The 14,704-nt window shown below is 50.1% G+C and overlaps 1 protein-coding gene across 3 annotated transcripts in view; it reads left to right on the top strand.

The window, feature by feature from the left end:
* Positions 1-14,704, top strand: part of LOC144943929 (centrosomal protein of 170 kDa-like) — an 84,991-nt gene that overhangs the window by 7,333 nt on the left and 62,954 nt on the right. The gene's annotated exons all lie outside the window — the stretch shown is intronic.

Here is a 14,704-nt window from a genome sequence, read left to right as displayed (position 1 = left end):
CACTCTGTTTCTCGAAGTATTTATTCAAGTGCTGCTCTGGGGGTCTTTATGGACATCTGTGAAAAAAATGCTTCATAGCTCATCGGATTTCTCAAGGATAAATACATAATTTTTTTGTGCTTAGTTTGTTGTCCTTACCACGTACCTCCGATTAGCATAATTGGCTACGTACAGTGTGAAAGAAGGTCAAGATACATTTTCATTCTGAGTCCCCAGGGCTGTTCTTCTACCATGGCACCGAAATTTTCAGTTTTTTATTTCCTCTCCTCAATCACGTTCCTTTATAATGGAAACAAAGGTAATGTTACAGTGATACAGGGAATAACAATACATGCACTGTACAGTTGTTACCATGAACTAAGAAAGGAATTGGTCAGTCTAGTTTAATTTTAGGTCAAAACTGCTGAGTTTCAAAAGTTATTGGGAGGATGTGGGATGAAGCTCTGAGCACAGTTACAAGCTGAATAGGGGTCTCGCAAGTCAATAACCAAGCTATCCAGTTATCATTCTTTATGCAGCGCATTGCACCTACATTTACATGTGTTGTGCGAGAGGATAACCCCGGTGATACGAGTGTTTTTACGAGCAGATGTGAGTTGTCATCTTACTACGTGAACACTTTCCGACAACGTCCTTGACACGTTGCTTCACGTGACACGAACCTCGCGTGGTGATATTTCATGCAATGTGGGTGTGGTGCAGTTTCTTTCAATGTCAAATTTTTATTTTAGTCCTTTCAGCGCTGCTGGGCACTTGCATGTATGTTCAACTTTTCCACAGTACGTAGCCAACCGTGCTAATCGGAGGTGCAGGGGAAGGACAACAAACTAAACACAAAGCCTGCGAGAAACATTTATAATGCACAGTGGTGCTGCACGCGTAGGGCTATGTGACTGGCCTTCATGCAACAGATTATAGAAACAATGTGTGTTTCCGTTGAGAAAAATGTGTTTTTACATGACATAAGCAGTTCTTTGATGATGCACATATGGCGGTCTGTGTCACGCACTTTCAGATGCGCTTCTGTGGCTGTCTGGAATGCTCTTCCTTCCGATATTAGGAAGCCACTGGAGCTTATACACTTTGAAATCTTGATTGAAAACTAATATCTTTAGAACTGCTTTTTGTGTTCAGTTTCTTGTAGCACGGTTTGCTATGTACGGTGCAAAAGAAGTTCAGCGTACATATGTAGGGGTGTTAGAAAGAGAGCCCGTTATGCATGGCAGCCTATGGTAAACAAACACAGTAGGCGGGGCTACATGTGTGCACGAGCAGGTGCCCTCTGCGACGTCCGCGCCAGACACCCTGGGGGGTCGATTCGGTCATTATGATCCCCCGGGGCCCCACCCCTCAGGGAGGGGTTGGGTATAAAAGGGGAATGTATCGAGGGGCTCGGGAGTGTTGTGTTAGCTAAGAAGAGGAGACGGAAGACGTCCTAGATAGAGCCCTGGTCTCCCCCTGGCACGCCGTCCTTATCAGGACCGCGCAGGCTCGAGCCAGTGGCGTGGTACCAGAGCCAGAGCCAGTGCTGGTCTGGACTCTGGGTACCGGGCCCGACTGACCAGTGTCGGGCCAAGATAGCCTCCCCTAGCCCATTAGAGGAGGACTCAGAGGCAGGCTAGGGTTAGCCTAGAGGTGTGTCCTCAGATAGACGGGTGAGGGGGCCGATACCCCCTCAGTGTGTATGTCACAACGTGTGGTGTTAAATAAACAAGTGTGCCTCCAACTCCGGTGTGAACGAGTCATAAGCGTTACTACATCTGGCGTCAGAAGTGAAACAAAGTACGAACATGGATACACGCCGGACGACTCGAGTCGGGGTACCAGAGGCAGAAGACACCACTGCAGTCGGAGGGCCCGAGACGGCTGAAGATGCCATCGACCAGCCGGGGCTGGGCGCATCCACGCCACAGCAGCTGGAGGAAGGGGAGCCGTCGATGGAGGGGCTGAGGGAGGCGCACGCGAAGCTGACCGAGCTGCTGTACGCCGCAGCCGCCATGCTCGACACCATCACGCAGCTGGGGGCTGCGGGACCGCCACGGGGCAACGGCAGCCGACGATCACAGCGCCTTCCCGCCATTTCCACGGAGCAACATTTTGAAACTCCGGCCATCGCCGCAGCTGCTGTTGAGGGCGTGGCCGCTCTAAGCATCGCGTCCAACGGCGGGAGTACAGTACCTGCCGCGTCACCACCAACGGGCGGAACGTCACCACGGGTGCGACCGGCGATGCCATCGCTGGTTCGTGCCGACGCTGACTTGAGTGAGGCGGACGAGGGAGTGCGTTCTTCCTCTGCAGCCGCTGCCTTACATCAGCGGCTACCTCCACTCAAGGAATTTGTGGGCGAGGATGGCGACTGGGGCGGCTTCCAGCGGCGCTTCCTCGCTCACCAGGAGATGGCACAGTGGACAGACGCCGAGGCTCTCCGCGCGCTGCCAGCACTTCTCGACAGCGACGCCCTCGCCACTCTAACATCGGCTTCGAAGGAGAGGCGCTCCACGCTGCGGAAGGCGATGCAGGTGCTGTCGGCGGTATATGGTCCACCATCGGACTGTCGCCAACTCTTTTACGATCGCCAGCGAGGGACGAAGGAGTCGCCCCTGGCGTACCGCACAAGCCTCCTGGCACTGGCGAAGGAGGCCTTTCCACGAATGGATGACGAGGGTGTCGACGCCATGGTGACAGAGAAGATACTTTTGCTGGCGGACGACTTAGACATCGTCATTGTCGCACAGGACGATGCAGAGATGTGCTCCCTCCAAGCGGCCCGTCTTCTCCACGCAAACCTGTCCTCTCAACGACGGAAGGCCAGCAAGGCGGCGAGCGGGCGTGCCGTCGCTGCAGCCACCCTCCCGGCGGAAGAGGTTTGCGCCATCGACCATCAACGGCAGCATGGAGCGGGAGTACGGGAGGACCGGGCCGGTTCAAGCCGTCTACAACATCCATCGTCGTCACCAGCGCTTCCACGCTGTTACAACTGCGGCATCCGGGGCCACGTCGCCTCGGGGTGCCGCTCTCCTGGGCAGCGCAGGACGACACCTCAACGGGACGCTGGCCCTCGTCACAAGCTCCACCATCATAATCCGGCGAGTCGCGGCACCCCTCATGCTTGGCCCACGCACACGCCCGTCACACACTCAAACACCGCAGCGAAGGGGGGGCCAATATCGCGTACCATGGCACCAACACGCACCGCTCTGGGTACTCAGATTGAACCCAGCCAGTGGTCCGTGTTGGCCCATCGGGTTGTAGCCGCGTCGTCAGGGTCGTCGGCCGTTGTGGGCCACATCGATGGGGTCGAGGTGCGCATCCTGGTCGATACAGGAGCATCGGCGACCATTATTTCGGAGTTGATTTATAACATTCTCCCTGCCCAAAGCCGTCCTTTGATGCCTGTTAACGTGCCATTCTTTGCTGCTAACGGGGGTTCACTTGGCATCATCGGACAAATTCGTGCCCAAATTTGTGTCGGGGATATTAAATTGTCTGGGCCGATTTTTGTTTCCTCCTCGCTGGCGGTTCCGTGCCTGCTGGGGACGGACTTCCTGGCCAAAATGCCGATTAGGATATTAATCGACCAGGGATGCATTGAGCTCCCATCGGGCCGACGCATGGCGTTTCTGCCATCCCCCGCTACGAGCCGGACGGCGTTCGCGACGGTGCCGGCGTTCGTAGATAGAACGGTGCGCGTTCCTCCGGGGGCGCAAATGTTGATTCCCTTGAAACTTCGGCGGCCCTTCGCTAAGGGCATTGGGGCTCAAGGGGTTCTGTTGGGACCGTCTAGGGCCGGGGTCAGTGGACCTGATTTACTCCCGGCCCAGACCATAGTGAGAGGGGAAGGAGAACCCTTCATCGCGGTCCTCAATGTGGGCTCGCAGACGGTGGTGGTCCCACAGGGGACCGTGCTTGCTCACGCAACGCCGGTGCCCTGTGAGGAACCCGTCGCGAGTCATGTCGGCGCTGTCCCTGCACCGCGACCACATTCGGACAGCGATGAAGGGTGGCTCGAGGCGCTTTGTGCGGGATCGACGGACCTGTCAAATTTAGAGCGTCAACGTCTTAAGACACTACTAAGGGAATTTTCCGACGTTTTCAGTCGGGATAAATACGATTTGGGCTGCACTAATCTGCTGCGTCACCATATTGATACGGGTGACAGCGCGCCAATACGCCAGAATCCTTTTCGGTTGAGTCCCGCCGAAAAGGACCATGTCAAATCGGCTGTTGATGACATGCTAGCCGCCGACATCATTTCTCCCTCCAACAGCCCTTGGGGAGCGCCGATCGTCCTGGTTAAGAAGCAGGACGGTTCGTTGCGGTTTTGCGTTGACTTTCGGCGCCTTAACAAAATTACGGTTGCCGACGCATACCCGCTCCCACGGATGGACGAATCGCTTGACGCCTTGGCGGGAGCGCGATTCTTCTCCACATTGGACTTACTTTCGGGATTCTGGCAGCTTCCTCTGGACGATGATTCAAAGCCTAAAACTGCTTTCCGTACTCCGCACGGCCTGTTTCAATTCAACCGGTTGCCGATGGGCTTACACTCAGCGCCGGCAACTTTCCAGCGGTTGATGGAATTGGTTTTGGCTGGATTGCAATGGGAGTCGTGCCTGATTTATTTGGATGACGTTATTGTCTTTGGCAAAACTTTTGATGAACATCTCCAGAGGTTGCGGGCGGTTTTCCTAAAGATGCGGGCTGCTAATTTGAAATTTAAGCCCCAAAAATGCCATTTGTTACGCGAGTCGGTGCGTTATTTGGGGCACATCGTGGGACGCTCAGGTATTTCTACCGATCCCGCCAAAACGCAGTGTGTAAGCTCCTGGCCGACTCCCACCTCAGTGGGAGAGGTTAGGAGTTTTATTGGGTTTGCGTCGTATTATAGACGCTTCGTCGCTAATTTTGCGACTATAGCAAAACCCCTACACGCTTTAACATCAAAAGGGGTTCGGTTCTGCTGGGGTCAGGAGGAGGAAGCTGCTTTTTGCTCCCTTCGGGACGCTTTGGTAAACGCTCCTCCCCTGATTTACCCTGATTTTTCAAAACCATTCTTGCTCGACACCGATGCGAGCAACACGGGTATTGGGGGCGTGCTCTCCCAGGTGGTTGACGGCGTGGAACGTGTGGTTGCGTACGGCAGTCGGGTGTTGTCTCCAGCGGAGCAACGATATTGTGTCACCCGTAGGGAACTGTTGGCAATTGTCCATTTCATCCAACAGTATCGCCCATATCTGTACGGTCGGCATTTCACCGTCCGCACAGATCATGCGGCACTGCAGTACGCCCTGAGGGTTCAACAGCCATCGGGACAATTGTCCCGATGGTTGGAGGTCCTCCAGGATTACGATTTCCAAACCACATACCGTAAGGGCGTTCGCCACACCAACGCGGACGCTCTGTCGCGCTTGCCAACCACCTCCGAGTGTGCATGCCTCCTGGGGTCTGGACGTTGCAGACCTCCAGGGGACACATCGGTTCCTGTCTTGGCGGCCGCCAACGACGACGATACAGTAGTTACTAATTCGATCGAACAACAGGGCAAAGATTCCCTGTTGGGGTTGCCCGTCATTGACTGGGGGCGCCTCCAGATGGAGGATGTGTCCCTCCTCGGGTGGCGACGTCGCGTTGGCGGTGCGGCGGGGGGAAAAAGAGGTGGTTCCGACGCATGGGAAATGTGCCAAGGCCTGCTGATGCATTGGGACGGGAAGTCGCGTCGACATCGGCTGGTGGTCCCTACTGGGTTGCGGGGCAGGGTGGTATGGGCCGCTCATGAGCGCCTCCTACACCTGGGGACCCAAAAGACTCTCGCCTTGCTGCAACTTGATTTTTATTGGCCTGGCATGACGAGGGATGTTGGGGATTTGTTGGGATCATGCCCTCGATGTGCACAACGCAAACCGCCGGCACGGGAGTCTAACCCGCCCTTGCAATCGATCAAAGTGTCCAGGATAAACGAGCTGGTCGCTCTGGACATTTTGGGACCATTCCCCGCCACCCCCAGGGGGAATAGATATTTGTTGACTGGTGTCGAGTATTTTACACGCTGGCCTATGGCCTGGCCTCTGGCCAACCAGTCGGCAGCAGCCATCGTGGAGGCCTTTGTTCAGGGTTATGTCCTGGACAAAGGTGCCCCGGAGAGGCTGCTGACCGACCAGGGCAGAAATTTTTCCGGTAAACTACTCAGACAAGTCTGTGATCTCCTGGGCACAAAGAAAATTCGGACCTCCCCATATCACCCACAAACTGACGGGATGGTCGAACGGTTGCATCGCACCATCACGTCCATGTTATCACAACAAGTTTCGGACTCGCAAACGGATTGGGACCTACAAATTCAGGGGGTCTTGGCGGCGTACCGGATGGCACCCCATGCAGCTACGGGGTTTTCTCCCTTTTACCTCATGTACGGCCGAGAACCAGACCCGCCTGTTCGTGCCCAGTTGCAGATCCCCGTGCCGCAGGGAAAAACTAATCTGGCTGACCACGTTAAATTTAATCTGGACAAATTGACCGAGGCACGGGATGCTGCAATGCAAAACTCTGACCTCCGTCAGAAGGCGAATGAGCGCCTCAGATTGAGTCGAGCGCACATGCTGCAGTGGAAGCCGGGGGACAAGGCATGGCTGCACTGCCCCCAGGTGCCACTGGCAACCTCCTCTAAACTGGTGCGGCCGTGGCGGGGCCCTGTGGAAGTGGTGGAGGTGTTACGACCGCAGTGCGTGCGCATCAAGTGGGGGAAGCGGCGATGGTTCGTGCACCCCTCTAGGTTAAAACCCTTCTCTGCGGTACACAATCACACTTCACACGCGCGTGGCCAAGCATGTGGGGGGTCGGCCGACTCGCTGGGTCCGTCTCCGTCGCTCTCACCTAATGCCTTGCCGGCTGTGCCACCTTCAGGTGCATCAGGAGTGACGGGCTCACGCCCAATCACCCCTCCTGCGGATACCGAGGGTCACGCGGAGTCGGATGAATGCTCACCCCAAGACGGACAATTGCCACCTGATGGTCCGCCACACGCGGTTACCCCGTGTGAGGGGCCCGCTGCAAGGACGCGCGCTAAAATGCGCAAACTGTTGTGAGGCCGGAAAATGTGTACATAGCTGTTGTGTTCATTGGATGTTGTGTGGGTGGTGTGTTCCCCACTCCTCGGATGTACATATGTTGGCTTCACCGTGTGTTGTGTGTGCGTGGTGGGTTCCCTGCTGATTGTATATAGGCTGTTTTTTTTACGGAATTCGTATTTATTCGGGGGGGGTGCGACGGGTTGTTTTCTCATCTTGCTGTTGCGTTCTTGTTCTGGTTCCTGTTATTGTTCAAAAATAGTGAGGCACACGCGCGGTCAGGGGGTGAAGGCACCTTTATTGTCAAATTTTTGTATGTTGGCAGCCGGGACGGCTGCATGCTATGCGGGGGGGAGTGATGTAGGGGTGTTAGAGAGAGAGCCCGTTATGCATGGCAGCCTATGGTAAACAAACACAGTAGGCGGGGCTACATGTGTGCACGAGCAGGTGCCCTCTGCGACGTCCGCGCCAGACACCCTGGGGGGTCGATTCGGTCATTATGATCCCCCGGGGCCCCACCCCTCAGGGAGGGGTTGGGTATAAAAGGGGAATGTATCGAGGGGCTCGGGAGTGTTGTGTTAGCTAAGAAGAGGAGACGGAAGACGTCCTAGATAGAGCCCTGGTCTCCCCCTGGCACGCCGTCCTTATCAGGACCGCGCAGGCTCGAGCCAGTGGCGTGGTACCAGAGCCAGAGCCAGTGCTGGTCTGGACTCTGGGTACCGGGCCCGACTGACCAGTGTCGGGCCAAGATAGCCTCCCCTAGCCCATTAGAGGAGGACTCAGAGGCAGGCTAGGGTTAGCCTAGAGGTGTGTCCTCAGATAGACGGGTGAGGGGGCCGATACCCCCTCAGTGTGTATGTCACAACGTGTGGTGTTAAATAAACAAGTGTGCCTCCAACTCCGGTGTGAACGAGTCATAAGCGTTACTACACATACATGAAAGAGCCCATGCTTGTTGTTCGCTGAAGGAGGCGATGTCTGGGAGGGGTTGAGAAGCCCGATTGTGAAATTTTACCCTTGAGTCCAGCACTGTGCTATATACTCGGGGTTGTAAAGATGCGTTGATTCTTCCATTAATATAATTTCTTAAGTGCACGATACATGTATCGAATGGCACGTGCAAATATCAACGTTCTTCAATTTGTGTATGTAGTATGTAATGGTTTAATGTGACCCCCTCCAGTCACAAGGGGACGTTTCGTTAACTGCAGCGTTGAAAAATTAACGGGATCGAATCGTGACCAAATATAGCGACAATTCATTTAATTTTGGTTATAAATGTGGATAATGGGATACATGTCTTGCCACTTTCTGGCGACTGCCCTTATCCACAGATAATTCTCGATAACAGTAAGAATTTACAATGAGATTAAATCTTTTTTCCGCAGATCAATTTGAATGGATTGGTAAACAGGAATACTGGACAGTGTTGGTTAATAGGAGGACAGAGAAGAGGATGGTCACTTTTTTTTGCATTCGCCTCAATCTAAGAGTGGTATCTGGTAAATGTATATGAAAAAACACATTCCTGTGGAGGGAGCTGGTAGGAACGTTGGGTTGCTCGGTCAATGGCCAGGGTCAACGGCGGCGTGGTGTATTCCGCAAATCTGTCCGACTGTGAAGGCGGGCACAAGCCGGCGTGAGTAGGTTAAACGTTGAGTTTTATAAGGGCACCACGGGGTGACCAGTCCCTCCCCACACAGGTCCACCCCCCACCCAGCCCCACCCTCCCCACCCAGCCCCTCCCCACCCTCCCCTCCCCACCCAGCCCCTCCCCACCCTCTCCACCCAGCCCCTCCCCACCCTCCCCTCTCCACCCAGCCCCACCCCTCCCATTTTTGTATGCACGACGGACGGCCACAATAATCCCCTGTGGGCTGGTGTAACCAGGAGGTTCCTACCAGTATAAATAAAAAAATGTCACTAGCGTTTCATTATGCGATTCATTTTTTTGGCTTGGATCCGAGTGGTGGAGTGACACAGTAAAATTTTGCTTCAATCTTATCTCATTGCCTTCTCATACCGCTTTAATACGCTCAGGCCCTCTGCCCAATATGCTTCGCATAATTAACATCAATCAACACATGCATATCACTCTCAAACTGGTATTACATGTTGTAATTCTGTCTGGGGTCCCATATGCCAGTCTTGGAATCTATCTGAATTCATAGCATTTCTAATGAAGTGACGTTTAATGAGAGAGCTATTGTGGCGTGATGGCTTAGAGGATTTTTTTTCCATCTGGTTGTGAAAATGTAAACCAATTTGCATATGGAAAAAGGTTTAGATTAAAGCTTATACAGTATTTGTGTTTCAGACGTTTGTACAAGCATAAGAATAGAGACTTATGGCAACGATTTAGCTTCTCACGAGCAGGATTTATATACAGTACTGCGCTGTGATTAGATATACACTGGTCCATCGAGGGTTTGTGACTTTGCCAAAATTCCTTATTTGAAAAAATTGCACGAATGTTTTGGCTGAGACATTAATACAAGAACTGCCAGTGTGAAAACACAATTGGTGTATTCAGGTTTATCCCATAATAAAGGTGATCACATTAGGGTCGAACAATGGTTCACTTGACAGTCGACATACAGCACTACTGTATGTGTGCATGCATATGTATTTTTATTGGTTTATCAATAATTGATGTGCATATGCAGTAATACGTGAGCGCAGCATCTAATTCCTTATTCTGTTTCGTATACCTCAAGCCACCTTACATGCAGGATAACTATTCTTCATCGTGATGTGAATCCTATTATTCTTGGGGTCATTTGTGATTCTATGCCACTTGTCCATAGGAAAAGCCACGAGTTTTTTGTGTTTTTTTTTAAGACTAGCACGGTAGATAACACATTCCTGCGGAGGGAGCTGGTAGGAACGTTGGGTTGCTCGGTCAATGACCAGAGTCAACGGCGGCGTGGTGTATTCCGCAAATATGGCCGACTGTGAGGGCGGGCACAAGCCGGCGTGAGTAGGTTAAACGTTGAGTTTTATAAGGGCACCACGGGGTGACCAGCCCCTCCCCACCCAGCCCCACCCCTCCCACCCCCACCCAGCCCCACCCTCCCCACCCCCACCCAGCCCCACTTTCGCCACCCAGCCCCTCCCCACCCTCCCCACCCAGCCCCTCCCCACCCAGTGCCTCCCCACCCAGCCCCTCCCTGCACGACGGACGGATGGACACAATAATCCCCTGTGGGCTGGTGTAACCAGGAGGTTCCTACCAGTAAAAAGAGTTTCAATGGGTAATGAAGCTCCTGCAGATAATGAGTGGCGGCTAAGATGACTTCTCTCACACCATCTTTTATTTCCCAGGTTCACACCCTAACAGCGAGAGCAAAGGTGAACAATGGGGAGTTGCATTGTTTCCTAAAGCCCAACAGAGTTGAAGTTGAGATGCATCTCAACTCGGAAATGAGTTTGAAAGTCTTGGTACTTCCACTGAGAAGGAGTGACCCTTTTGGCCATAAGAAGTGCCAATCCAGAACATCTCTGATCCCACCTTGGAAACATCAATGCAAAGTGTAGTGCAGTGTAACGTGAACTTTGCGTAAACACGAATGGGAAAACTCAAAGGAGATTTAATGGTGCTAAATATGGAACGTTTGATAGGAGGGGATGTGTTGATATAATCGGGTTAAGCACTTGAGTTATCACCTGGTTAAACAATACATTTGTTGGGGGAGCACGTAGGCCCTGTCGACAGGGTATTTTGGCCTAGTCTTCCACACTGACAAAACGTCTTGGAAGAGGTCAGAGTACCCACACTTTATCCCTCCATACTTGGCCTGCGGGGTGGACAGATGTGGGGGATTTTAGAAATTTGCCCGCTTTGCTAACTGTTGTGCGGGGAGATTGAATCAGCAATGTTCGGATTTATTTATTATTTGGACTAGAGCATCCCAAGCTACACTATTTCATTTACCAATAATGGAGAAGTCTGTCATAAAAAAAAACTAGCCATAGCACACTGTACATAGCCGATCTGCCACCCACATTTCTTTGCTTTTCATTTTAACTACAGTAAGTACTTTTAATCTACAATAAATTGAACCAATAAAATGGCCACATACTAAACTCTGTGTGTGATGGCATTGTTGGCTGATCATTGCATGAACGTTGGAGGGTAATGAATGTGGTTAGAATAAATTGACCCAGATATATAATTATACAGTGTGTTCAGTTTATACAATGAACAAACCGAAGGAAATTCTTTTGCAGCATTGGGAATTCGAGGCCACTTACCTTTGTAAATTGTAAGAATTTCTGAACCGGATTTGATCTCCATTGATTCCGAACCAACTTGCATATGTTTGTGTTTGTCACTATGGAATATTTGTGTTTCTTGTATGTTGTTGTTTTAAAATAACACTTTATTGAAAACTAAGGGGCCATGTAAAGTAGGGTGTATCTTATAATTTAATGCGTGGGCTGAAACTTGCAACTGGTTGCAACAAAACTATTTTTTAATTCTGGTAAGACTACATTATCTTACGGAAAACTATTCTAAAATAGTTGTTCATAGCCACCTTCTGGAAGATCATGCTCTAGATGACCGTATATTTTGAATTATAAAACACTTTTCTCTGACACTTCACTCTTATATTTCATAACTTAATAGTTTACACCTTTGTTGCCCAGTTTTTTTGGATGTCGTATATTTCAGGAAAAAATGAAATTTTTCAAAATGACCCCAAAAGTTTGGGGTGTGTATTACCCCTCCATCTGTCTTATAATCCGGATAATGCGTGCTCTTCCACGCCTGTCTGTAAGTGCATGGCAGTGCGTGAACGATTCATGAGCCTAAAGGCATTTCCACTCTGGCAGAAGCAGCGACATCTGTGATAATAATGATTGGGGAAATTCCGTTTTTTTTCTTTTGTGGTGTGAATGTTTTAACTTTTCAAAAGGTCATGTCTTCTCGGGGTTTAATAAATAGTCCCGCCACCTTCCCCTAGCCCCTCTCAAGATATTCGACACATTTTTGGGATTCAGTGTCACAATTTGATTTGGCAGTACCATTTTTTAAACATCTCCGCGATTGTAGTTGTCACATGACCTATTACACACAACGTATAGGCATAAAAAAAGTAAATTCTTAAACGTGATTTGCTGCACGTACGTTTCTCTTTGAAGTCAATATTAATTGTCAAATCAATGCATCGTTACATCCCTAATGGTTACTACTGCATTAGGTTAATTCTCAAACATGCTCAAGCATCTCCCTGAAATACTATTTCCCTCTGTCGAGCCATTCACTTACATTTGTCTAATGTACGTAACATTTACTTTGCAGAATAGTGCTTATGCAGATAGTTGAGAACTCAAATAGTGCAATGCTTTTTTTTGCATCTACTTTACCTTCCTCAGTGATTTTTTTATATTTTGGGAAAGACAACTTAAAGAAAAAAAAAATACACGATATGTTGTAAATGAATACAGCTGGCTGTGACGGTCCCACCTGATGACGGAGACTTGTGTTGCCTCCGAAACGTCGTGATTTTTTGATTTTATTTTATTTTATTTTCATTCATTTTGATGTTTTACCTACGTGACTTTACCGAAAAAACCTAAGAAGATGATTCCTTGCAGTCACGAAAGCTTCAAATTTAGAAATGAATACTCTAGTCGTGTAATAATGGGCCAACTGACGTGGATTTTTGAGGCATTATTGCTGAGAAAATTGAACTGTGCCCCCTCACATCCGATGCGTGATGGACGGAGGGCAACTTTGACCCTGATGTGGTGTCAGTCGCGATTATTACAGAGTGTGTGCGTGGGAGAATCATCGTACGACGGTTTTTCTGACACGTTTACAAACTCTGCCTTGGCTGGCACTGCGCTGTCCATCTACGTAATGAGGCGGCGAGGCGACGTCAAAAATGACTCGCACCCGCGACAAACACGCCAGGCTCGGGAGCTCTTCCTGCACTTTCGCACTTGAACTGCGCCAATGTCGTGGGATGCATCGCTTTGTGGGATTGCTTACTGTGCAATGTGCTTGTCGGGGGAATATAATACAACCGTATTGCTGTCCGGTTGAATTGTTGATTAGGTGTCTGGCTTGAGTCAGAACCATAGCCAACTGTATTTTAAGAAAAAAAAACTAAGAAAGGCCCAGAGTTAAAAACGGAGACACAGTGAGAAGAGAGAAGCAAGACAAACGAATGGAGGGGATTACGGTACAAAGAACGAGAGAGTAATGAGAGTTCAACACGTAGGCTTACGCGATCTAACTCAAAAACCTCTATTATGGAGAGTAATGAGAGATGGAGAGAGAAAGAACAGGGACAGGTGGGGAGTGGAACACACAAAGGGAAGGGAAAGTATGAAAACAAGGTGCAAAAAAACTACAGAAAAACAACAGCAGATGGATAGGAGAGAAAGAAAGATGATGAGAAAACGGCCAAAATAATTGAGAAAAATAACAGAAGAAACAAAAGGCCACAACAAAACAGGGAGCGACAACATGGAGAGACAGGTCTGGTCCCAGCAATAGGAATGTCGACTTTTCACCACTGGCTCAAGGGTGCAAGTGCATCACCACCAACTCGCACTCATTTGTGTAGGTTGTTAACTCTGGGATCCCCGATGCTACTTAGCGTGGTCCCATGCATTCACTGGTAATGCGGATTATTAAGGATACGAAATATGTTTAATTGCAGCCATGTGAGAAGCAGCCGATGAACCTTCTGCACTACAGCTCTCGTGTAGTTATTCTTGGCGAGACGGAGGCAAGTACCCTGAGCTGTGTGCACTTGGCTACGGGACAAAACACCGCATAAAAAAAATCTGAAATGGGTGACATCATCACCCGCTATTTATATTTGTATTGTTTCGGGGAAATGTCCCACCCTCTTATTCCTCCTTAGAGGTGGAGAGATCCATGGAGAAAATTACCACAGTCACTCTAGTGTGATATCAAAAATAACTACGGACTCGGTGTGATGGTTTAGCTAGCGCAGTGGACTTGTGATCCAGAGGTCGCCATTTCAATTCGATCTCCTGGCGCGGCAATTGTAACAATGGACAAACGTCTCTAACCCCCCCCCCCTCTACTGCCGGTCATTGTCCTTCCAGCACCATAGATCGCTCGCTCGCGTGTCGAGGAACCTTCCTTTGTAAAATGTAATGAACGAGGACCATTGTCCAAAAACACCACCTTATTGCTTTATATTTTAATGACAATTGTGTTTATTTTTTTAAATGTATCAATTGTGTTTGTGCACCACTGCGCACACGCAGCAGCAGCATCACCAAACAATCTGTTCATGTTTTTATCTTAGTTAAAATAACTACAGAACCGTATCGGCATTCCCCCCCCCACCCCATTTTATTATTCGGGGTCTTGCTTTGCATTTAGGATCGGTGACGAACAGAAATTCGCCGTGCACCCAAAACGCACGCTGCACAGTCCAGACCCCCGCGGGGCGACACATGCAGATGCTTGCTTCGTCCTTCGCAGCCCGCTGTGTCGAGGGTTATTGAGATTTGATGGACCTGGTCTCTGAAAATAGATTATCTAGATGCAACGTTGCTGTAATTGCAAGCATGCCTAACTGCAGTATCTGCTGCAGCTATATATATGTACGGTCGAAGGTAATAATAATACACAATGGTAATAATTGCGG

This window comes from Lampetra fluviatilis, chromosome 33 (genome assembly GCF_964198595.1).
Source record: "Lampetra fluviatilis chromosome 33, kcLamFluv1.1, whole genome shotgun sequence".
Lineage (NCBI taxonomy): Eukaryota > Metazoa > Chordata > Hyperoartia > Petromyzontiformes > Petromyzontidae > Lampetra > Lampetra fluviatilis.
Note: the sequence above shows the minus strand (reverse complement) of the source record. Positions and strands in the feature narration are given on the sequence as shown.